General features: G+C 40.2%; 1 pseudogene across 1 annotated transcript in view; it reads left to right on the top strand.

The window, feature by feature from the left end:
- LOC112628380 overlaps positions 1-20,160 on the top strand; it is a 110,216-nt pseudogene extending 90,056 nt beyond the window's left edge. The window contains exon 2 of the transcript XR_003120421.1: positions 19,933-20,160. The product of XR_003120421.1 is annotated as an RNA-binding protein EWS pseudogene (transcript). The remainder of the gene's footprint in view (positions 1-19,932) is intronic.
- The last annotated feature ends 6,050 nt before the right edge of the window (positions 20,161-26,210 follow it).

Consider the following 26,210-nt stretch of genomic DNA (forward strand, 5'->3'; position numbering starts at 1 on the left):
TTAAATATCCCTGTAAACATGTCTATATTTTTGGTTCCCTCTCTGGTTATAGGATATCTCTATCTATGCAGTTATCCTAGTCAGGAATCTGGGAACCAGTCTAAATTTCTTCTTTCCCCTCATTCTCAATATATAATTGCCTCTTTGCTTAAAATATTTATAGATTTTTGTCTTCTCCTTTCCATCTCAACTCTCTATTTTTGGTTCCACCTGATTATTTTTCCTAAGATTAATTAATTGGTGAATCAATTAATTCAACAAGTGTTTATTGAGCATCCGTTGTGTGTCAAGCATGGTGCTAGGCTCTGAAGATTCAGTGGTGAGCAAAACCAACTGACCCTGTCTTCATGAAGCTTGTAATCTAGGGAGTTACTGCAATGCATCTCGACTGGGCTCCCTGCCTCAAAAACACATGCTCAGTCTATCCCTCTTAGTACTGCTTGAGCTCTTTCTAAAATAAAACTCCAAAATGCAAATCTGAGCTAAGTGTATTACTTTCAGGATAAAATACAGACTTCAAAGCCTGGCACACAGGTCAGTCATGACCTGACTCTGTCTTTAGTCTCATTTTTTTTTTTTTTTAACTATAGTAGCATAAAGAGTGATTAAAGAGTGAACCTTCCTCCAAAGCCATTGCTGAACATTACTCTCATTATTTATGCCAGGCCTCACAGTAGGGTAAAATCACTAGATAGTCTGTATAAGGATATGAAAAGAAATAATATTTCCTTTCCTCTCTGTTTTTAAAACTTTATATTTTGTTTCCTGGCTCAGAGAGTAATAGATTCAGGTACTTGATTTGGAAGTTCCTTTGCCCTTCATGAAGTACTCTCTTAAGAGAGGGTTTATAGTCTAGGTGCTATAGCTCACACCTGTAATCTCAGCACTTTGGGAGGCCGAAGCGGGCAGATCACTTGAGGTCAGGAGTTTGAGACCAGCCTGGCTAGCATGGTGAAACCCTGTTTCTACCAAAAATACAAAAATTAGCCAGGTGTGGTTTTGTGTGCCTGTAGTCCCAGCTACTTGGGAGCTGAGGCAGAAGAATGGCGTGAACCCAGGAGGCAGAGGTTGCAATGAGCTGAAATTGTGCCACTGCACTCCCATCTGGGTGACAGAGTGAGACTCCGACTAAAAAAAAAAAAAAAAACAAAAAAAACAAAACCAAAACAAAACAAAACAAAAAAACAAAGAAAAAAAGGGTTTACAGATAAATTATTAGCCTTATGAGAAATTTCAGCAATATTATTGGAAAAAGTTCAATATACAAAAAAATAGAAAATATTAAAACAATGACATGCGCAATAGCAACAAAAAATGTAAGGTACTGAGAATATATTTACCAAAAGATATGCAGGACTTTAAAGGAATTAATTGTAAAACTTTGCTAAAGGATATAAAATATAATTAAGTAAATGGAGATATGTAATAAGTTTACAGTGAGAAGACTCAATATTGATGTAATTTTTTTCCAATGTAACCCATAACGTTGATTTTTCTATTAAGAGTTCCAGTTTTTTTTTTCTTGAAACTTGACAAGTTGAAACTAAAATTCATATAGAATAATAAAATGCTAAGAAGAGCCAAAATAATTAAAAAAATAAGTGAGGGGAGAGATATCTTACTGTATAACAAGATTTAATAAGAAGTGAGAGCAATTGGCCAGGTGCAGTGGCTCACACCTGTAATCCCAGCACTTTGGGAGGCCAAGGTGGGCGGATCATGAGGTCAGGAGATCAAGACCATCCTGGCTAACACAGTGAAACCCTGTCTCTACTAAAAATACAAAAAAGTTAGCCAGGCATGGTGGTGGGTGCCTGTAGTCTCAGCTGCTCGGGAGGCTGAGGCAGGAGAATGGCGTGAACCTGGGAGGCGGAGCTTGCAGTGAGCTGAGATCTCACCACTGCACTCCAGCCTGGGCGACAGAGCGAGATAGCATCTCAAAAGAAAAAAAAAAAAAAAGGAGTGATAGCAATTAAAACAGTGTGATATTGGCATAAACATAGGCAATTAGACTATAGGTAGATGTGAGATGTTGGAATATAACAGAGGTGCCAATATAAATCAATAAGAAAATTACAGACCATTTAATAAATGATACTGGGACAATTGGCTATCTATGTGGAAAAGAATTGAATATTTATTTCATACCACAAGCAAAATTAAATTCTAGAAAGATTCAAGACCTAAAAGAGAAAACTAAAACTTTTTAAACTTGAGGTCATCTTTAATTTCCAGGTTGGGAAGGAATTTTTTACATGAAAAGCACAAGTCAGATAGGGAAAATAAATATGTTAACCATATTAAAATTTGAATGCAAAAAGTACCATAAAGTTAAATTTAGTCATTTTGAGAAGATATTTGCAATATATTATCTGAAATTGAATTCATGAACTGTTACTAAAAAATATGCCTGAATTTCTTTCTCTCTTTCCTCTTCTTTTCTTTTCCCTCCCTCCCTACCTCCCTCCCTCCCTCCCTTTCTTCATTCCCACCTCCCTCCCCCTTCATCCCCCTCCCTCCTTTTCTTCCTTTCTCTCTCTCTCTCTCTTCTTCCTTTCTCTCTCTCTCTCTTTTCTTTCTTTCTTTTCTACTTCTGCAGCTCCAACTTGTATCTTTATTTTCTCTCTATATGAAGAATACTATTATCTACTCAGTAATCCAAGCCAGTGACTAACATATGAAATAAATTAAGAGGCAAATCAAACAACACAACAATAAAAGGGCAAATGGTATAAGAAATCAAATCATAGAAGAAGAAATCCTCCTGGTTAATATATAAAAGATATTCAACTTCACCTTTGGTAAGGTAAATGCCAATTAAAGCTATAAGGCATTACTTCATGCCCATGAGATTGGCAAATTTTTTAAGTCTGGTGATACCAAGCATTGGCAGGAATGTGGTAAAGGAGGAGCTGTTTTATGATGAGGGAAAGCAGTTTGGAAAGACCTGATAAAGTGGAAGATGTACAGTGTTTAGTGATTCCACTTTCATTTTTGTTAGTGTATTTTTGTAATAGCAAAAACTTGTAACCCCTGAAACTTCCTTGAGAGATAGAGTGGATAGATGCATTATTGTGTATTCACATATTTATTGTAATTACTAATATATTTGGGATATATATGCTGTCTTCTCCTTTACATTTGTCCCATGTTCTCTGTTCTCTTTTGTTCCTCCTTATTTTTGTCTTTTTAATGAATTAAACTGTTTTTTTGAGACGGAGTCTCGCTCTGACGCCCAGACTGGAATGTAATGATGCAATCTTGGCTCACTGCAAGCTCCACCTCCCGGGTTCAAGCGATTCTCCTGCCTCAGCCCCCTGAGTAGCTGGTACTACAGGTACACGCCACCATGCCCAGATAATTTTTGTATTTTTAGTAGAGTTGGGGTTTCACCATGTTGGCCAGGCTGGTCTCAAACTCCTGACCTCAGGTGATCTGCTTGCCTCAGTCTCCGAAAGTGCTGGGATTTTAGGTGTGAGCCACCGCGCCCATCCTGAATTAAACATTTTAATGATTGTATTTACTCCCTCTATTAGCTCATTAATTTTGTCCCTTGTGCTATTCTTTTATTGGTTAACCTTGAGATTACATGTGCCCTTGGCCAATTAAATCTTCTATAAATTATGTAGTAAGACTTCACAGTTTTTTTTTTATTTCTGTTTAATCTCATTCCTTTTTGTGCCATTACTGGTTTGTTTTTTTTGTTTGTTTGTTTTTTTTTTTTTTTTTTTTTGAGGTAGAGTCTAACTGTGAAGTGCAGTGGCATGGTCTTGGCTCACTGCAACCTCCGCCTCCTGGGCTCAAGCAATTCTCCTGCCTCAACCACCCCAGTAGCTGGGACCACAGGTGTGCACCACTACACCTGGTCAATTTTTGTATTTTTAGTAGAGATGGGGTTTCACCATGTTGGCCAGGCTGCTCTTCTGACCTCAAGTGATCCACCTGCCTCTGCCTCCCAAAGTGTTGGGATTACAGGCATGAGCCACCACGTGCAGCCTAATTAAACCATTACTTTAAATATATAAATTACCAGAGTAAAACATATCAAAATGAGTAACACTGTTGGAATTTAACTTGCTCAGAAAACCACACCTGATTCCTGTTGTTAGATAGTTAAATCATGCTAGAATTATTTGTATTACTCTCTGAAAAAAAGAATGAAGCTGTCTGTAGAAAACATATTCACCGATTTTCATAAAGCCATGAAAATCGGCAATGAGGAAGCCTGACTTACAAACCTTTCCTCCATTGATGTCATTAACTTTTTTTTGATTTGAAAATTATTAAAAATTCCTTTCTAGGATTTTCTAACTTTCATAGCTCTACTGGTGAATAAATAGTTTCTTTATGGCCTGAACTCACTGAATCGTGAAAATCTTACCTAGGGTTCAGGTCAGAATTTTCCTATACTAAATTCTCTCTATCCATTAACTCTGTAGTCTCACCATTGTGAATTTTATAAAATTAAGAGTCAAGTTGAGTTAGTGGAAGGAACATGGAATAGGGGTTCAGATTTCTAATTTCTAGTCTTACTCTGCTACTGACTGTGATTTGGATAATACAGACTTCTCTGGGCCTCTGTTTCTTTATGAAAGTAGGTAGATTTTATTTTCCAAAGACGGCTGTACCAATGAATATATCCCATCTCACATTTTCTTCTTACAGTGTGACTGGTAGTCTTCTCACTAAGAGATGGGAGCCTGTGTTGTCTCCTCTTAATCTGGGCAGGAACTTGTAACTACTACTATTGTAGCAGAAGTGATGCTATGTTACTTCTGAGGCTAGATCATTAAAAAAAAAAAAAAAAAAAAAAACAGTCTCCATTTGGCTCTTTCTCTTTTGGGACACTTGCTCTTGGAACCCAACAATTCTACTCTGAGGAATCCAAATTAGCCCATGCAGAGAGACCAGACAGAGAGAGATGAGACTCATATGGAGAGGAATTAGTTTTACCATTTCAACTTCACTCTGTATCCTGTCTTCCAAATTCCTGGATATTTCTGTAGAATTGATGTACATCTTGTTGGCTTTCCTTAATGCAGGCATTTAGTTTTTAACTTTCTCTGGTTTGTTAGGTTACTGACCATTCATCCTTCTTTCTTCCAGATTCCAAGATTTTGTTTGTCTTTATTTTTCATTTGCTGTTGTCTACTCTCCTGCTCTCTTTATCCTTGAGGCATCATGTCTTTTTATTTCTCTTAATTTGTTTAACAGGATTAGGAATGAAGCAGAGATAACTTTGTATTCTATCCTCCATGGTTAACTGGCAGTGCTGTCTTTCTCTTTCTGAGTTTATATTACAACTATATTTTCTTCTTTGGCCTTGCATGATCTTTGAGAGTTCTGACTATAACAACTACTCAAACTTCCTGCAGGGTCAGAGGTTTGCTATGATGTTTCTAGTGAAAGATACTGTTAGGTGCTTAGTTTTAGTAGCCCATGAAGAAAAGAGTGGGAATTAAAAGGCAACAAGTGATCACATATATGATCACTTGATTTTTTTACAAAGATGCAAAGGTAATTCAGTGGAGAAAGAATATTCTTTTCAACAAATGGTACTGGAACAATCAGATACTTGTATGCAAAATAAATAATAGATAAATAATCAACAAAACCCCAAACCCACCACATAGCAATTCATAACTTGTACCATATACAAATACGAACTTGAAATGGATCATAGACCTACATATAAAACCTAAAGCTGTAAAATATATAGACAAAAACATAGGCAAAAGCCATTGTGACCTTGGATTAGGCAAAGATTTCTTAGATGTAACACCAAAAATAAAAATCAGTAAGTTGGTCTTCATTAAAATTAAGAACGTTTGCTCTTCAAAAAACACTGTGAAGAGAATAAAAATATAAGCCACAGACTGGGAGAAAATATTTGCAATCCACATACCTGAGAAAGGACTTGTATTTAGAATATACAAAAAACTCTCAAAACACAGCAATAAAAAATATCAAAGGAATGAGTTGAATGAAAATAGCCATTTTGAACATCTATCAAAAAACATAAACAAAGAATTGTTTTTTAAAAGTTGTTTTAAAAATATTTGAACAGACGTGTCATCAAAGAAGATACGTAATGGTAAATAAGTACATAAAAATGCCCAACATCATTAGTTGTTAGGGAAAAGGGAATGAAAACCACAATTGATACTATTCTATTACATACATATTAGAATGTCTACCATTAAAAGGATCAACCATACCAAGTGTTGCTGAGGACATGGAACAACTGAGATTCTGTTACATTGCTGGTGGAAATGTAAAATGACACAAACACTTTGGAAAACAGTTAAGCATATATCTACTCTATGATGCAATCGTTCTACTCGTAGGTATTTACTCAAGAAAAAAATGAAAGCATGTGTCCACACAAAGACTTGTACACAAATGTTAATAGCAGATAACAACCAAAAGCATTTGCAAATAACCCAAATTCACCTTCAACAAGTGAATAAATTGTCATAGATTCAAACAATGGAATACTACTTACTTATATGAACAACATGAATAAATCTTTTTTTTTTTTTGAGACAGAGTCTCATTCTGTCACCCAGGCTATAGTACAGTGGTGCAGTCTCAGCTTACTGTACCCTCCATCTCCCAGGCTCAAGTGATTCTTCTGCCTCAGTCTCCCAAGTTGCTGGGATTACAGGTGCGTGCCACAATGCCCACCTAAATTTTTTTTCTGTATTTTTGGTAGAGACAGGATTTCACTGTGTTGTCCAGGTTGGTCTTGAATTCCTGATCTCAAGAGATTCTCCTGCCTTGGCCTCCCAAAGTGCTGGGATTACAGGTGTGAGCTACCATTCCCAGCTGAGCAACATGGATAAATACGAAAATAATTACTCTGAGTGAAAGAAGCCACACTAAAAAGAGTACATACTATAGGATTTTATTCATGTAAAGTTCTAGAAAATGTAAACTAATCTATAGTGATGGAAAGCAGATTAGTGGTTGTCTGGGTACGGGTGAGGCAGGAGTAAGAAGGCGAGATTACAACGGTGCAGGAAGAATCTTTTGGAAGTGAAGATTATGTTCATTATCTTGATTTGGAAAATTTTTTTCACCTATATACACATGTTAGAACTTACCAAATTGTATACTTTCAATATGTATGGTTTATTAAATGACAATTATACCTCAATAAAACTGTCAGAAAAGGGGCGACTTAGAGAGAAATTCTGTCTCTGAAGAGTTAAAAGTTGTCATTAGAAAATGCTCCACTAACTTGAAATGTTTCTTGGTTCTCATTTGGAAATATAAAATGATGACTAAAAACTACTCAATATGCATGCCAAATTGAAGCTGATCAACCTTTGACCTTTCTACATCATTTAATGAGGCAGCATGCGCGCTGGCACGAAGAAGGTTCTGTCAAAATGCTGAGTTTGAGATGATTCCTTTTCTGCAGCTCTTTGTTTTGCTCCCAGCCCACCTAATTTGACTCTTGTCGTGTTCATACGAGGCCGAGGGCTTTCTGTGAATCCCAATCAGTCACAGTTGTTGGCAGAAGCAGCCTTGGGAGAATGATAGTGTTGTGATTTTTCATGTATAAAAAGATGTGTGTGATCAACAGAAAATAAAATTTCCTTTTGTCTCTGGTCAGTACAATGTAATAATTATTATGGTATTTGAAGGAAACGTCAGCGTAGTCATTTTGTTTAGGTTATTTTGCATCCTGATGAGCCAAGAAAAGAGAGTGAATGCAGAGATAGGTGTTGTGTGATAGAGAGCTGACTGAATTTTCTGTGCTGTACACAAAGACTGAAAACAAATTGCCCACAGATTGAAATAATTTCCATGGGGTCACAAATGTCAACAACATCTTTCAGAATTGGTTTTCTTTTTAAAACTGGGAATTTCTTTCACGATGGCGTCCAGCTTTGAAAACGAGCCTCACATGAAACATGTTCCAAGCCTTTAGAGGGCAACTTGGAGCTTTTAATGATATGTCATTCTTTATATTATTTATTTCTATTACTGTTATCATCATGATCACTACCATCATTGAACATTTACTGATGTCATGTGCAGAGATTAAAAAAAAAAGCAGGTAAACTGCACATTTAAAACAATGTGAAAATTAAGGCCCCTTTTTATAGTTTCATTTAATCATGTGATGTCTGTATATGATGAAGTATCTATAATTTTCACATAAGCAGTGGAGACTTTTCTTTCTTTCTTTTTCTTTCTTTTTTTTTTTTTTTTTGTTGAAGTGGGGTCTCACTCTGTCACCCACGCTGGAGTGCAGTGGCACCATCTCAGCTCACTGCAGCCTTGACTTCTTTGGCTCAAGCAATTCTCCCACTTTAGCCTCTCGAGTAGCTGGGACTACAGGCGTGTGCCACCATGCCTGGCTGATTTTTTGTATTTTTTTGCAGAGACAGGGTTTCACCAGGTTGCCGAAGCTGGTCTCAAACTCCTGGTCTCAAACTGTGCCTGGCCAGCAATGGAAACATTCAAAAAATTAGTTTTTTAAAGGAATTTTAGTACAACAGGCTGGGTGTGGTGGCTCATGCCTGTAATCCCAGCACTTTGGGAGGCTGAGGCAGAAGGATTACTTGAGCCCAGGAGTTAAGAAACTAGCTTGGGCAACATAGTGAGACCCTGTCTCTATTTTTAATTTACATACAAAATTAGGCCTGCTCAGTGGCTCACACCTGTAATCCCAGCACTTTGGGAGGCTGAGGCGGGTGGATCACTTGAGGTCAGATGTTCAAGACCAGCCTGATCAACATGGTGAAACCCCATCTCTACTAAAAATACAAGATTAGCCAGGCATGGTGGTGCATGCCTGTAATCCCAGCTACTTGGAAGACTGAGGCAGGAGAATCACTTGAACCCGGGTGGCAGAGGTTGCAGTGAGTCAAGATCTTGCCACTGCACTCCAGCCTGGGAGACAGAGCGAGACTCCGTCTAAAAAAAAAGAAAAAAAAAATTAAAAAAGTAATTTTAGGATAACAATTACTGGATGATGACTATTAGTATGAGGTTAAGGCAAATCCTTCTAGGATCTTCCTATCATTATTACGTAAAGTTGTTTAAAGGACTATAAAGATTGTTATGGGGAGAGGCCATGATGTAAGGTGATTTTCTTACTCATGCACATGACTGAGGTACAAAACATAAACTCTTAGCAAGAAAGGACCACTTTGTCATCTATCTTACCTCTTTTAGCATGCATGCATGCGTTCAATAATACTCATGGAGTAGCTACTATCTAGGAATACACACAGGTGATACGCAATCACTTGGTAAGGATATGGTAGCATAGAGGTATGATCTGGGTATTTGAAGGGGCACAGAGAAGACTCCTAACTTCATGTTGCGGAAGAGTGGTGGTGTTCAGAAAAGGCTTTCTGGACGTCTCCGCTAAGATCTGAAAGACAAATTGGTGTTACCAAGGCAGAAGGATTGAGGAGGTAGAGGAAGGTCGAGGCAGTGGCCAGCACACATGAACACTCAGGGGAAACATAGAGTGGCCTGACATGTTTGTAGAGCTAAATATAGTCCGGTCTAGTTGGGGCACAGAATCTATGGAGGAATGGTGGGGCATGCAAGTGCGGAGGTAAACAAGAGTCAGAGTAAGACCTGCCATAAAGGTCAATGCAGAGTCACTCACATAGTTTAAGCAGTGGACTCACTTGTTTAGAATTTCATTCTAGAAAAGAATATTGTTTGTTAAGAAGAAAAACAATTAGATTTGAAAGCAGATGATTTATAAAATATTATAACAATTTGTTAAATATATGAATATCAGCAAGCGTGATTTATCTAGCTGTTTTTAGATACATGTTTTGAGTAGCTTTCATTCTATTTCATTGTAATATGGCTTTTGAAATAGACTCATGTTCATGTGTGACTGTATAATTCAGAAGTTAAAACCACAGGTGAAAGGCTATTTCCTTTGGACTTGAGGAGATAGAAGCCTCTCCCATTTTACTAAACTAAGAAAAAAAAATCTTTATGCATCAAACACATTAATAGTGTTCTCCCAAACACAGATTTCATGAAAACCAACTAAAATGAAATAGAAAAGAGGGCAGAATGCTGTTATACTTTCTTATTATGTTAGTTGTTTGTATTTTTTGACTTAATAAGGAAAACTCAATATATTTGGGAAGTGGAAATTAAGATATCTAATATCTCTGTGTGTGTGTGTGTGTGTGTGTGTATATATATATATATACACACACACACACACACACATTTAATTAAATACATATACATACACACATGTGTGTATATATACACACACACACGCACACACACACGCATATATATATATATATATATATATTTTTTTTTTTTTTTAAAGACAAGTTCGTGCTATGTTGCCCAGGCTAGTCTAGAAACTCCTTGACTTAAGCAATCCTCCCGCTTTGGACTCCCAAAGTGCTAGGATTACAGGCATGAGCCACCATGCCCAGCCAAGTATCTGTATCTTGAGGTCACGGTTTTCTATATAGCGATGCATGAACCCATGCATGAAGTAGTTAATTTATGTATTCAGCAAACATTTATAAGTGCAAATCATATACCAAGCATGTTGCCAGAAGTATGAATGAAACAGGCACATACAGCCCCTGCTCTTATGAGCACATGGTCCGTGTGTGAGGAAGAGACACGTTGACTAACCAGTTGCAGGGATGGTAGCCTGTCCTCACAGTCAGTGCAAAGCTTCCTGATGGCTAGGGGCAATAGTAAGCTTGAGTGCCAGGTACAGGAAGACGATTTGGATATCTGTCTCCAGTCTCTGAAGAATCTCTGTAAATTCTCCAGCCTATATTTATGTTCAATGAGCTCCTAGCTCTTATTCAGTCATCAGCACTTTAGTCCTTTCTGATGTGGCTTATTTGATCAACTCCAGTTTTCCAATATATATTTTTTTCCCTTGTGAGGTAGGAGTTTTGCTGAAGAACCTCATCTTTGGAGTGGTAAGACAGCTGGCTCAGAAGTCACTTGACCACTGTAGGACCAAGGAAGAGGCTGGAAAGGTGGAGTTTGAAACATACTCTTTTTAGAGAAGCTGTGATGCTTGGGCATGGCCTGGACACTCTAATTTTTGGTGGTTGTCAAGCCCTGCACTATATTAAACAGAATAGTTTTACCCCAGTTAAAAGTGCTTTTAATGGGTATTATCATTTTTGCTTTGCAAAACTCTTACAGGTTGAAGTTCTTATTCTTTTTAAATTGATGAGCAAGGTGGGATCCATGGAGCTTAAATTGAATGACAGGCTCCGTGGTTCTTATATTTACCTTAAATCACTTTTTATTTGCCCATGCTAAGTCACAGGATTGGTTTGATTGCAGAGTAGGCTCTTTAATTAAATGAATGGGTGTGAAGCTGGCACCATACTGGATTTACTACACTAAGGCATGGTTAGGCGTGTATCTTTTTATTTACTTATTTATTCATTTTAGGCCTGTATCTTAAAAGTATTTTATGCATCTTTGAATGGAGCAGAACAATCATAGCTGGTGAAACATCATAGAGATGACTTGTTTTAATTTATTTAGTTTTTATTTGGTAATGAGATTTGTTTGAAGGTACATCCAGATGTGGGAAAGCAAATCTGTAGCATTGATTTGAATGTTTTTCATTCATGTTTTCACTGTGTTTCTTTCTTTTATTTTTAGAAACAAGTCTCCTCTTCTTACTTCCTGTAGCACATTGCCAAAAAGTTTGCCCCTTTAGCTTCTGGGGTTCCCTGATAAAACCGTCACAGTCAGTCACTGGCATGTGTGCTTAGTTACTTGATGTACTGCAAGAAAAAAAAAAAACCCATATATGTTGCATAAAGTTGGGTTCATGAGCTGCATGTCTGAACAACTAATCTTTTTCTTAGAGAGAAAACTATATTTCACATAATTATGGACCCTAACAATTCAAATCCATTTGTTCACTACTGTTGGTGCATGACTCATTGGAATGGATTTTTTTTTTCTGTCAGGCTGCACTGTGGGTATGTATACACATTGAAGACAGTCTTTAATGCTTCCAAAGTTTAATTAGTGGAACATTACAGACACACGAGAAACCCCCTTGTGGTGGAGTTCTCTATTACGCTGCTCGCTCGTGCCTGATTTGCTTCAAATGTGGTTTCTCCACTTTAGAGAGAAACTGGTATATAAGGTGGCTCTGGGAATTAGTGAAAACCACTTAACATTTACATAGAGATATAGGCACAGTATAACTAATACATAGATCCTGTTTGATTTAAAATTGTCACTTTTGTTTCCTATTTTGCAAAACCACAAAAAGTGATTTGGTGGACAGAGCCAAAGGGAGTCCACAAACCATAAGAACAAATCACCCCCATCTGATGGTATTGTAGTTACAGAGTATTTAACAATCCCATGTGACTCCTATATACCAAAGCTCTTGTGATCTCAGAAACAATCCGTTGTTTATTTCATTAAATTACTGAGCAGTGAACTGTGGAAAACAATTCTGGCTTTGTTGCTGGGAAAAGCTGAGTTTAAGGCATGAAACTCTGCTCATTAGCTATGAGATCCTGAGCAAGATTTTTTTTCCTTCTTCACCTCTGTAAACTTTTGTTCATCTGTAACATGGGGCTACAATAGTACCCATCTGGGAGGGGGTTGTGAGGATTAAATGGGACAGTGTGGGTAAAGTATTTAGAAGAGGCCCTGGCACATAGGTAGCGCTCAACAAATGTGGTTTTGCTTCTATCAGCCTCTCGGTTGCCTCACTGGGCCCTGAGGAAAGAGGAACTTCTCTGTAAATTTGTTTGTGGTTTTGCTTGTGCAGAAATTTGCCTGCCTGAGAATGGAAAGCTGTGGCAGACATTAACCCATGTTCTCAGAGCACAGCGGACCCTTAGGAGGAGCAGGATGTAGATGGAGAATGCTTTGCCAGGGATCAAAAGACATGGGCTCTGGTCTAGCATTCAAAACTATGTGACTTGAAATTTTCTAGATTAGTTCCTCGTCTCTCAGTGCCCAGCACACAGTAGGAATTTGTAAATATTTGTTGTCTAGATTAAAAAATTAATCTGTAAAATGAAGTGATTGGATGGAACCATTCAATCCATATCCTCTTACAGGGGTCCCCTTCGTAATGGAGAAAGTTCCTTAATGAATGGACATCTGCTCTCACTCCATCACGTAGAGCTTTCTATGGCCACTTCCAGTTGCTTTGATTGTCAGGGGCTCCAGTTTTGGGTGGTAGCATGCTTCTGGGAATGGCAGTGGTTTACGGAAGAAGCATCAGAGGGATAAAGAGATGGCTTTGTCAGAAGATGCTAAAATAAGATGTAGAATGCTTCCATAAGCAATCAGCCCTGTACTCTCCATTGTCCCCAAAGTGCAGGCCTGCTCTATCTCCTTGGCATTCTCCATAGCTAGGACTTCTCCATAGTCCAATCAAACTCTACCTTTTATGTTTATTGGAATCCTTTGGTAATTATTTTTCTCTTCAGCATTGCCCTTGGAATTTTAACCCAACAGCATAAAAGGTCTTCAGCGAAGGGAGCAGTGAGGTGATTTAACTTCGGCATGAACTATTAGGAATGCATCTGGATCCTAAGGAGTTTCCAGGGTGATCGTGCTGCTTTCTTTCTACTCTTTTAGGGTTGACCATAAGAGCAATTCATGAGAAGTTGTTCTTGTGTCCTGTGCTCCAGTGTAATTCGAGGTGGGTTTCTTCCACACTCATTATACTTGGGTATGTGAGGTTGCCAGGATCATCACAGAACCTGAGCTGCCTTGTTCTTCAACTTAGGGCGACCGAGGGAAAAAGGAGCTAGAATGGTGAGAAGTGAATTTTGGACCGGTCTGAGGCAGTCAGAAGTGAAATCACCTTTGCAAAAATTATAACTGAGAACATTATTACAGTGAAAGAGATCTGACTTAACCAACTCCATCTTGCTTCTGACCTTCAGGCTGTCCTTGTTTATTCCTGGGTGTAGGCCAATTAACTTTTGGAGGAACTTAGTTTATAGTTTAACCTTGAAACAAAGTTACGGCTGACAATAACAGCCCTTTCCCCTAACAAATCCCCTTCCTGCCTAGGGACTAGACTGCCTTTGCGAGATTAACAAATTAGCCACAACATTTGAAATTATTGTTTAGGAGTCATGCAGCTGGAGGCTGCAAGATTCTGAACCTCCCCAAATTGCCCCTGGGAAAACATCACTGTTGTAAAACCTAAGATTAGGGCTTGAGATATTTTGCAGGCCCTGTACTCAATGGATCAGCTGGCACCACTCAGATGGATAAATTGGCTCATGTGGTCTTATGTCCCCCACTCAGGAACTGACTCAGCACAAGAGGACAGCTTTGGCTCCCTATAATTTCATCTCCGACATGACCAATCAGCACTCCCCACTTTCCAACCCCCCTACCCACCAAATTATCCTTAAAAACCCCAATCCCTGAGTTCTTAGGGAAACTGATTTGTGTAATAATAAAACTCTATTCTCCCTTACAGCCGACTCTGCGTGAATTAAACTCTTTCTTTCTTTTTTTCTTTTTTTGAGACAGAGTCTCACTGTGTCACCCGGGCTGGAGTTTCGCTCCATCTCCCAGGTTCAAGCGATTCTCCTGCCTCAGCCTCCCGAGTAGCTGGGATTACAGGTGCCTGCCAGCCACCACACCCAGTTAATTTTTGTATTTTTAGTAGAGATGGGGTTTCACCATGTTGGCCAGGCTGGTCTCGAACTTTTGACCTCAAGTGATCCACCCGCCTCAGCCTTCCAAAGTACTGGGATTACAGGTGTGAGCCACCGTGCATGGCCTAAACTGTTTTGCTATTGCAGTTCTCCTGTCTTGATAAATCAGTTCTGTCTAGGCAGCAAACAAGGAGAACCCACTGCATGGTTACAGCAGTTTAAGAAAATAAAGTCGAGATAAAACATAGCATGATATTTAAAGAATTACTGTGTATCAGGTATTGTATAAGCTTCTAAAATACATCACTACTCTCAATCTTCAAATTATCTCATGACATGAGTAATATAGCTATCCTCATTTTACAGGTGACAAAACTGAGGCACAGAGAGATGAAGTAAGTTGCCTAAGGTCACACAGGAAGTGGCAGAACTGGGATTTAAACTTAGAAAGTCTTGCTGTAGAACATGCACTTTTGTACAGCTAACATTTAGGGAAATGCCATAGCGATACTCTGGTTGCCTTCAGCTTGGGCAGCATGGGACCAAGTCTTGCAGGGGTCCTGCATCTTGAGCAATATCCAGAATTATACAGGAACATTTGGACCTCCATGAGAGCCAACAATAGACCAGCAAGGGCAAATGACTCCAATATCTACTTCTGAATGTGTGGTGTCCCAGGCTGTCATTTCTATTAGAGATGTACTTGCCTTCCTAGGGTCATAGTGCAGTGCTTCAAGCCACACCTTCACTTTTCTACCCTGCTGTCCAACCACTGTCAGCTCCAGCCATCACCATTCTACACCATTTCACTCCGTAGCAGTTGGAATGGCTGACGATATTCCAATAATTGTCTTGGTTTTGGCGAGTGTTCCACACCAAATATATCTGCTCTTTGTTCTCAGTGCCTCCCAGAAAATACCACCATAGATAAAAATAATGTCTAAGTCCCCACTCTTGTTTGCCTCTAGGTGTGGCCATATGACTCATGCTTGCCAGCGGCATGTGAGCAGATGGGGCCTCCCACGTCTGGGCCTTAGGACCCTGAGCGTGCACTCATCCATATGCCCTCTTTCCCTTCTAGAGAGCTGGAATACAGAGGTGCCTATGACCCAGTTTTGATCAAACAGGAAAGGGCAGCACCCTAGGCTCCTCCTACTCAGAGTACGCTTCATATCCCCGCAGCCAGGCATCACCTGGAAACTTGTTAGAAATGCAGACTCTTGCCAGGCATGGTGGCTCATGCCTGTAAATTGAGCACTTTGGGAGGCCGAGGTGGGTGGATTGCTTAAGGTCAGGAGTTCAAGACAAGCCTGGTCAACATGGCAAAATCCTGTCTCTACCAAAACATATAAAATTTAGCCAGGTGTGGTGGTGCATGCCTGTAGTCCCAGCTACTCAGGAGGCTGAGGCGGGAGAATCACTTGAACCCGGGAGGTAGAAGTTGCAGTGAGCTGAGATAGCACCACTGCACTCCAGCCTGGGTGACAGAGCAAGACTCCATCTCTAAAAATAAATAAATAAATAAATAAATAAATAAATTTTAAAAGGCAGCCTCTCAAGCCCTATCCCAGACCTTAAATCAGAACCTGCATTTTTTTAACAAGAGCTGGATGATTCACTGCACATTAAAATCTGATGAAACAACAGCATAGAAAAATCCTGGTTCTCTGAGTGATCACATGGAACATGGCTTCCCCGATGACTGTTCCTCTCATTTTAGGAATGTTACAGCAAGAATAGCATAAACCTCTGTGGTAAGCCACTCTAATGTGGGGTCTCCTTGTTACAATGGCTTAGCCCTCATCCTAAGTAATGCTGTATCGTTATCCTGGTTTTAAGGATGAGAAAAGTGAGATTTAGAATGTGTACCTTTAGGGCTCTGACAGGAAGCAGGATTTAACTTGAGTGGTTTGAATAAAAAGATTAAGGATGGAGGGCTGGTGTTAAGGATGGAGTGCTGATGTAAGGTTTTTTCCCAGGAAGCTTGGCAGTAAAGGGAAGGAAACCAACTGGTGGCTGAAAGTCGCCTGGGGGTCAGGAACCTGATTATATTGGTAGGCAGTGAGAAAGGAGCCAGTAGAATGGAAAAGATTAAGGTTAAGGAAGTGTTTGATGGGATCCTGAAGTAGGGGAAGAACAAAAGCATGGTCTAGGCCAGGTGTGGTGGCTCACACCTGTAATCCCAGCACTTTGGGAGGCTGAGGTGGGTGAATCCCTTGAGGCCAGGAGTTCAAGACCAGCCTGGGCAACCTAGTGAAACCCCATCTCTACTAAAAATACAAAAATTACCAGTGTATGGTGGTGCACACCTGTAGTCTCAGGTACTCTGGAGGCTGAGGCAGGAGAATCGCTTGAAGCCGGAGGCAGAGGGCTGATCGTGCCACTGCACTCCAGCCTGGGTGACAGAGTGAGACACCATCTCAAAAAAAATAAAATAAAATAAGCATGGCATGAGAGGAGAGGGCGTTTCCTCTGAGATAGGGGGAAGCGATAAAGATGTGTGTGGAGGTGGTCAGTGTATGATGTGTGTGTGTGCGCATGCCTGTGTGAGTGTGTATGCATGAGTGTGACTAGGCTTGAGGGAGCTCTTATCTTCTGTGTGAAGTGGGAGATAAGGTCTTGTTCTGAGAGAGAAGGGGCCATTTCCTGCACTAGTTTGAGGAGACGCTGTGTGAATCAGGAAGGGAAAATGGTGAGTAGATGTGGGACAGGGCTGTGTGTAGCGTGAACATCTCGACTGCTTTAAGTCTCTTCGCTTTGTTCCTGGGCACAAGGTGGTCAAATTGGAGAATCACTCTGGTCTGGTAGGAAGTTGTAGTTTTTGATGAGGAACATCCTATATTAGATACAGTTTGGTAAAGAATTTCCTCAGAGTAAAATCTGGACAATGGCATCATATCCTGAACCAGCACATAATATTTGAGGCAGTAAAATGGCATGATCATTTCTTTGTCCTTTGGTAGAAGCTGCACCCTGGACCCGGGACTGAAGCCCATGTGTTCCCCTGGTTGCTTTGAGAGAAGGAGACTGTGTACCATAGAGTGTCCGGCTTTTGCTTCACTAACTCAAGCCCCTGTTCAGAATTCACATGTGGGAAAATTATTTGGAAAGGGCCATAACCAGGGCTGACTGCCAACAGTTCTGTGTGTTGTATACCAGACAGCCCGGAAAGGTGGGGACTTGGCCTGGGGGACTCAAGGTGCTTGTCACCTATTCAGCAGGCTCTGGCTGGCGATACCCAGGTCCCTGGGACATTGCCATCTGATAATCATCTCCACATTAGCCGGCTTTGTTGGCCAAACCATCAGGCCAGCTGGTGGCTTCTCTTTGGCAGCTGTTTCAAGAAAAGGATTTCTTTTACAGAGACAATGGATTTTTTCATCCATGTTGGGATGGATTTGGGGGTTTCTCCAACAGTGCTGAATTGTTTGTCCGACTTAAAAAAAATAAGCGAACAGGGACACATAATTTTTGACCTCCCTGTAACTTCTGACTCTAAGTCTACCGAGTTAAAGTGCTCCACTTTGTACCCGCTGTATGTAACCATTTCTGAAAAATATTTTCGTGTTGGAATATCATGTTGTATATAGGCAGGGGATGATTTTAGAAGCATTACTAAATGTCACAAGTTTCATAGAAAGGTTTATATTCACATGATATGGCTTAATGCATGAATTACTAGATATTTAATTACATAATCTTTTTTACATAAATTCATTCAATACCTTTATATAAAATTTTTAACCTTTTTTTCTTAACTTCAGGAATAACATAACCAGGACTTCTTGGGAGAATAACCTTGTTCTGAACACTGTTTCTTTTTAACAGAAAAAACAAACTTGATTATCTAATCATTTATTAAATAGAAAGAAAAAAATTAAAATTTAGTTAATGGAACAATCATCTGCTTTAGGTTTGTCATATATTTCTGGCTAAGGTAGTATATTGATTTTGCTTTGGGGAAAAAACTGTTTATTAAATCTATTTTCTAGTTATAGGCAAACATAAAAAATAAGCATGCATGAAAAAAGTCCTCATAGATGTTGTTAAATGGAAAAAGCAAGTTATAAAATAATACATATGGTATGATTCCCAAACTTATAAAACAAATAATAATGTGTCTACATACAGATACACAGAGATGCATTTGCATGTATCTAGGTGTGGAAAAAGTAATTGGAAGTAATGCTGAGATTTTAATTTCATTTGTTATTGACTTTCTTGCATTTACTGTTTTCCCGGATGCAGGTACTTCTCATGTGTGGGCAGATGGGAGTAGGTTCTTCAAAATAAAGAGCATGATGCTTCTCAGATGAGGGTGGTAACTGAGGCCTCTTGATGAACTTAAAGTGCTGGATGTCACGTTATTTTCCAGGGGAAGATAATGACGCAAAATTAGAGGTCTGAAATAATTGAACCCTCTTGTTTTCCTCAAAATAAAAAAATGTGTATGTAATGTATTCATTTATTTCTAGTTGTTACACTGTCGGCACTATATATTTGAGGATTGGATAAAATTTACATAATCAGAAAAGAATTATTAAAAGTAAAGGAAATTTCCAAGTGATGACTACAAACGATTTGTTAATCTGTGGAAAATGTACCTGATTTTAAGTCAAACAAATCACATTCACTGCATTAACAGGTACTCTCATGAGATGATGGTTAAGGAAATAAAAATGGAGAGAGGCCAAGGACGAAATTGAACATGTGGCACACATTGCCACTGTGTGTCTCTGGCTGGTCTTACACCCATCGCAAACGTGCATGTCTTGGGGTGTGGCAAATTGTTACACAGAAGATACTTAGTGCTGAACAGATTCTGCTTTATATAGCAAGGACATTTTATTACAATCCTGGAGCCAATATAGTCTGAGTTTTTGAAGACTTAAAAACACACCCACAATTTAAAACAGGCCCGAGGGATGCTCGTGGTGAGACATCAAGCCCAAGGCAATTTGTTGGCAGAATTAAATTCTGGCTAATTTCGTTAGTGCCAGAGTGTCCAGCGCTCTCATTAACTGCACTAGTTACCAATGGAAAATTTGTCTTTCAGTGCAGGGCACTTTGCTGAAGTGGAGCCAGCCTCCTGAGAAGTGCCTGGAAGATTGGCTTGGAGTATTCTGAAGTGGTTTGGGGCTGCCCAGAGACTCATGGGCATGGTACAGTGACTCCTGCCAGGGACTCCTTTGGCCTCAGAGGTAGGTTCTGAAATGAGGACTTGTGCTCATGCCAGGCGCTGTTGCTAAGACAGCTTCTGTGTGTTATTGTGTGGGAAAAGGAGGTTCAGCTCCGTGGCCCACCTCCCAATCACTGGAAGAGGAATGTGAAAGGCAGAGCAGGGGACCTGGAGGAGGAATGCGCAGTGATGGAAGTGCAAAGGCAGGAGATGGGTCTGGAAAAGACTCCAGTCACCGTCACTTCCAGGGCAGAAGAAGCCATAGTCAAGGGTAATTGCAAATCAGGGAGCATGCAATTTATTGAGTTCAGGTATCTTGGGAAAGTGTAAAGAAGTGAGAGGATTGGGACATGAGGTAAAGATGCCAAGGTCTGCTGCAGTGAGGTGCAGGAAGGGTAAGCTGGGGTGTAATGGGTGGGAGGTAAAATCAAAATGCCTTTGGATTTACAGGTTGAGTGGTATGCAATGCAGAATTGTAGAATGTTCTCTGTGATGACTTCTGCATTTTTACTCAACAAACTCCCATTATCCTATTGTGTTTTCTGTTTGCTAATGTAATCAACAAAAGGAATGCCTTTATTAAGTGACACTCAAGTAAAGGAATGACCATATTTATCTTCAGCTTCTTTCTTTCTCTTTCTTTCTTTCTTTCTCTCTCTCTCTCTCTTTTTCTTTCTTCTTTTTTTGTTTTTTGATGGTGTCTTGCTCAGGCTGGAGTACAGTGGCACAATCTCCGCTCACTGCAACCTCTGCCTCCCAGGTTCAACCAATTCTCATGCCTCAGGCTCCGAAGTAGCTGGGCATGCACTACCATGCCTGAATAATTTTTGTATTTTTAGTAGAGATGGGGTTTTGTCATGTTGGCCAGGCTGGTCTTGAACTCCTGACCTCTGGTGATTCACCTGCCTCAGCCTCCCAAAGTGCTGGGATTATCGGTGAGAGCCACCCCACCTGGCTTTAACTTCAGTCTCTAAATTGACTAACAGCTTAATGCAATGAGATGGGGTGGAGATTGGGGGCTATGGGCAACTGGACTCTGGCCATATTGGAGAACATGGCTGTCAAAGAGATATGCATATCTCACCCTTCCTGTATGCTATGGTCTGAATTATGTGTTCCTCCCAAATTCACATGTTGAAACCTAATTACCAAGGTGATAGTATAAAAGATGGGGCCTTTAGGAGGTGATTAATCATGAGAGGTATGCCCTCATGAATGGGATTAGTACCCTTTTAAAGGGCTTGAGGGAGGGAATTTGGCCTCTTTTTTGCCCTCTTGCCCTTCTGCCTACTGCCTTTGAAGACACAGCGATAGGCACCATCTTGGAAGCAGAGAGCAGCCCTCACCGGACACTGAATCTGCTGGTGCCTCGATGTTGGACTTGCCAGCCTCCAGAACTGTAAGGAATAAATTTATGCTGTTTATAAATTACCCAGTCTCAGATATTTTGTTATAGCAGCACAATTGAACTAAGATACTATGATAAAACACATGGCAGAAATACTTTGGATTTATCCTGTAGGAGTTCACCTTGGGACTATGTTTATTTTCCTTTCAAGAAGTGTTTTTCCTGGCTGGGCGTGGTGGCTCATGCCTGTAATCCCAGCACTTTGGGAGGCCGAGGCGGGCAGATCACCTGAGGTCAGGAGTTTGAGACCAGCCTGGCCAACGTGATGAAACCCCATCTCTACTGAAAATACAAAAATTAGTGGGGCGTGGTGGTGTGCACCTGTAATCCCAGCTACATAGGAGTCTGAGGCAGGAGAAGCGCTTGAACCCAGGAGGCAGAGGTTTCAGTGAGCTGAGATCATCCCACTGCACTCCAGCCTGGGTGATAAAGTAAGACTCAGTCTCAAAAAAAAAAAAAAAAAAAAAAAAAAGTGTTTTTCCTTTTGAGAAAGGAGAGACTAAATTTATGTATTACTTCAGGCATTGGGATGATGCCATCCTGGGATGCGAGAAACTCTCAGATGAAAGAAAAAAATAGGTCAGGTGTGGTTTCTCACTCCAGTAATCCCAGCACTTCGGGAGGCTGAGGCGGCCAGATCACTTGAGGTCAGGAGTTTGAGATCAGCCTGGCCAACAAGGTGAAACCCCATCTCTACAAAAAATACAAAAATTAGTTGGGTGTGGTGGCGTTTGCCTGTAGTCCCAGCTACTCAGGAGGGTGAGTCAGGAGAATCGCTCGAACCTGGGAGGCAGAGATTGCTGTGAGCTGAGATTGCACCAGCCTGGGTGACAGAGTGAGACTCTGTCTCCAAAAGGAAGAAAATAAATAAAATAAAAAATAAAAAAATACAGGATGGTTTGAGACATGGGATATCATTGGAGCTAACAAGAGAGAGGGTATGATTAGAATACCTAGAGTACAACCGGAGAGTCACAAGAAGAATAAAAAGAAAGAAAAAGTTGGAAAAGTTAAAGATTCTGCTAGAAATTGTGGTGCAGCTGTGAGAAACTGAACAAGTTAGAGTAAACTTATCAGTAGATGTCTGGAGGAGCCAAGTAGAATGATTTATTTTATATGCCTAAGAAAATGGCTGCAGAAAATAAATACAGGAAATAGGAGTTAGGTTAGAATAGGGAGGCGTCCTTCAAAGGATCCCCCAAGTCCACAAGTTACCAGAGAGAGCTATTTCATCTATTCTGATAGACTTGGCGTTTTAGAATGAGAAATTTCCTTGTGAATACAGCATATAGTGAGCTATGAACAGACAGATGGTAAAATTTTAATGTTTATATACTATTTACTTATTTACTCATGCCCTGTGGTTAAAGAGGCTCACATTCTCACTTTTTGCTGTATGTTGCTTCTGTCTCTGTAATTCTTAGTGTGTTAAAATGCAACCTTTTTTCAAGATATCAGTGTCCTTGCCCCTCTAATAAGCTTCCCTAGCTCATAGGAAAGAAAGTGCAATCTTATGGCTACAGTTTTGTCTGATGCCATTGGAGAGCATAAATGACAGTTTGGGCAAAGTATTATGAGAAGTCTTTCAGTAACGTCTAGTTTGCAGACTTAAATATAACAGAGAATTTTCTTTTTTAAAAAAGATTCCCCCAGCTCCATTAAGGTATAAATGACATAAAATGATAAACATTTATTGTATACAATGTGATGTTTTCATATATGTATATGTTGTGAAATGATTAAATCAAGTTAATTAACACATACTTAACATTTTTTTGTGGTAAGAGCATTTAAAATCTTAATTTTAAACATTCTTAATTTTAAAATATATATTATTATTAACTGCAGTCACCATACTGTACAAGAGATCTCCAAACCGTATTCATCAGATTTAACTAAAACTTTGTACCCTTTAACCAACATCTCTCCCCCACCCCCACCATCCCAGCCCCTTGCAACCACCATTCTACTCTGTGTTCCTATGACATTGACATTTTTAGATTCCACATGTAAGTGACATCATGCAGTATTTGTCTTGCTATGTCTAGCTCATTTCACTTACCATGTGCTCCAGATTCATTATGATGTTGCAAATGGCAAGATTTTTTTTTTTTCTTTTCAGGCTGAATAGTATTCCTATGTACGTAAATGCCACATTTTCTTTATCCATTCATCCTTTGATGGACTAGATTGATTGATTCCATATCCTGGCTATTGTGAATAATGCTGCAATGAACCTGGGAGTGCAGCTATCTCTTTGACATAACTAATTTCATTTCCTCTGGATAAATACCCAGAAGTGGGATTGCTGGATCATATGGTGGTTCTATTTTTAACTTTTTGAGGACCCTCCAAACTGTTTTCTATGATGGCCGTACTGATTTTCATTCCCTCCAACAGTGAACAAGGGCCCCCTTTTCTCCATATCCTTGCCAACAACTGTTATCTTTCATCTTTTGAATAATAGCTGTTCTAACAGGTGTGAGGTGAATATCTCATTGTGGTTTAGATTTGCATTTCCCCGATGATTAGTGATGTTGAGCATTTTTTCATAGACCTGTTGGTCATTTGTATGTCTTCTTTTGAGAAGTGTCTAATCAGATCCTTTGCCCATTTTTTGATCAAGTTGTTTTTTTCCTTGCTACTGAGTTATTTGGATTCATTATGTATAGTTACTTTGGATATTAACCCCTTATCAGATGTATGGTTGGCAAATTTGCAACATGTAACGAGCCATACAGAGCAAGGTGGCATTATTGAGTAGTTCTAGGCAAGAATCTTCTGACTCCTTAGCCTGTGTCAGAGCGTGGTTCTAGGACCATCTGCATGAGAATAACCTGTTAGAAGACATATTACATGTGAAAAGCCTTCTTAAAAATGCAGATCCCTGGGCTCTACCCCAGGCCTGCTGAGCAAAAATTCTTGGAAGTCTCAGTAATCTGAGTTTGTGAACTTTCCAGATGATAATAATCCACAATAAAATGTGCAGATCCCCACCTTAAGGGAAGGAAGAGGATACAGAACACCTTGCCCCCACTTGTTATTGCAGCTGGGTCTGCTCTGAATTCTCTCGGTTTTGGAGACCACATTTTATTTTTTATTTTATTTTATTTTATTTTTTTGAGAAGGAGTCTCACTTTGTCTCCCAGGCTGGAGTGCGGTGGCGCGATCTCTGCTCACTGCAAGCTCCGCCTCCCGGGTTCACGCCATTCTCCTGCCTCAGCCTCCCAGTAGCTGGGACTACAGGCACCCGCCACCACGCCCGGTTAATTTTTTGTATTTTTAGTAGAGACGGGGTTTCACCGTGTTAGCCAGGATGGTCTTGATCTCCTGACCTCGTGATCCGCCCGCCTCGGCCTCCCAAAGTGCTGGGATTACAGGCGCGAGCCACCGCGCCCGGCCTGGAGACCACATTTTAAATTCTTGCTACCAAAGCATGGTCTTGCTACCAAAGCAACATTACCTAGGCACCTGTTAGAAATGTAGCATCTCAGGCCCCATCCCAGACATACTGAATCAGAATCTGCATTTTAACAGATGATGTGCATGCACAATTAAAGTCTGATAAGCACTGCCCCACATTATGCTAATGTCAAACAGCAGGGGAAGGATTGAGCTGGCAGGTGTAAGGGCTGAGCCCAATAGGTAACTCTCTTTTCCCTCATCTTCCAACCAACTGAGAGACAGACCCAGGAATCAGATAGATGGATGATACCAGCTTTTTTTTTTTTTTTTTTTTTTTTTTAACTGAGAAAGGCTGTATTGGAGGACATGACTTGAGTCAAGTACAGTTATTAACTCTTCCCGGAATTGAATGTAACCTCCCAAATGTCTGGCCTCTTTAGCAGCTCTGCCCCACTAAGCTCTCTACACGGCCGAGACACCAGACCAGAATGCGCCCTTTCGACAGGCAGAGAGAGCCAAAGGGGAAAAGAGCTGAGTCAAGGCCGCCAAGTTCCTGCTTCCAACCATACCAGCTGGTCACTCACGCCTAGCAATGAGGAAGCCAGGAGTCCTATCTAGGTAAGTCGTTCTGCCTGGAAACTCGAGGCCTGAGGAATGAGTGCTCCTTCCTAACATCAGATGTAAAAACTCTGAGGGCTTTTGTCCCTTTGGAGACCACGAGTTGCATTGGGCAGCCAGCTCAGCTGGCTTCAGAGTCACTGTGACATAGGGGCTCTGATGATGTCTTATGGAGTCTGGGTGAGTAGCCCCTCTGTCCTACCCAGCGACCTCTTTCCATCACATGCGGGTTCCACAGCTAGCAGGGCTGGAGGACCCCATGGAAACCTAGGTGATGGCTGCATCTGCAGATGAACTTCTGAAGGCAGGAGCCAATTGGCGAGGTGTACGTTTTTGAGGATAGAGGGCTGCATTTCACCCCTTGCTAAGATCTTGTTACTTTAGAATCCTCCTTCAGTCCATGAAGAAGCCGCTTTCCTTCCAGGCGCAGGGTTCTCACCTCCATTACAAGAAAATGACTGAATTCAGACTGATTGCCTTAATGCCCGATGGTGTGTTGTTAGTGATATGTAAAACCAGGCATTGAACCCCAGTGTGTCTAGCATTGTCTAATCATTTAATTGGCCATAATGATTTTATTATCTGGGTTGTAAAATTGGACAATTGGCAATTTTTTCCAAGTGCTTCCAGGTTGATTATATACGTAAAGGGGAGGAGGTATATAATATCTATACACCCAGTAACTGCTTTTTCAAATTACATTCATTCCTCTTTATTTTATTTGAAAGTGTACGGAGTTCAACATAGTTCAAGGAAAGCATTGTGGTAAACAGGCAGCTTAAATGTGAGCAGTGTAAAGAGCAGCAGCTTGCAGAAATATTGCTATAGATACTAAGACCGCATCCTGCCTCGATACGGACCACACATAATTGAATCATGTTCAATAGAAGGCCATTACAAAACCGAACTTATTTGCAATGCTAATGTGGGGAAGACAGCTGTCACAGGG

The sequence above is a fragment of the Theropithecus gelada genome, chromosome 7b, assembly GCF_003255815.1.
Source record: "Theropithecus gelada isolate Dixy chromosome 7b, Tgel_1.0, whole genome shotgun sequence".
Classification (NCBI taxonomy): Eukaryota; Metazoa; Chordata; class Mammalia; order Primates; family Cercopithecidae; genus Theropithecus; species Theropithecus gelada.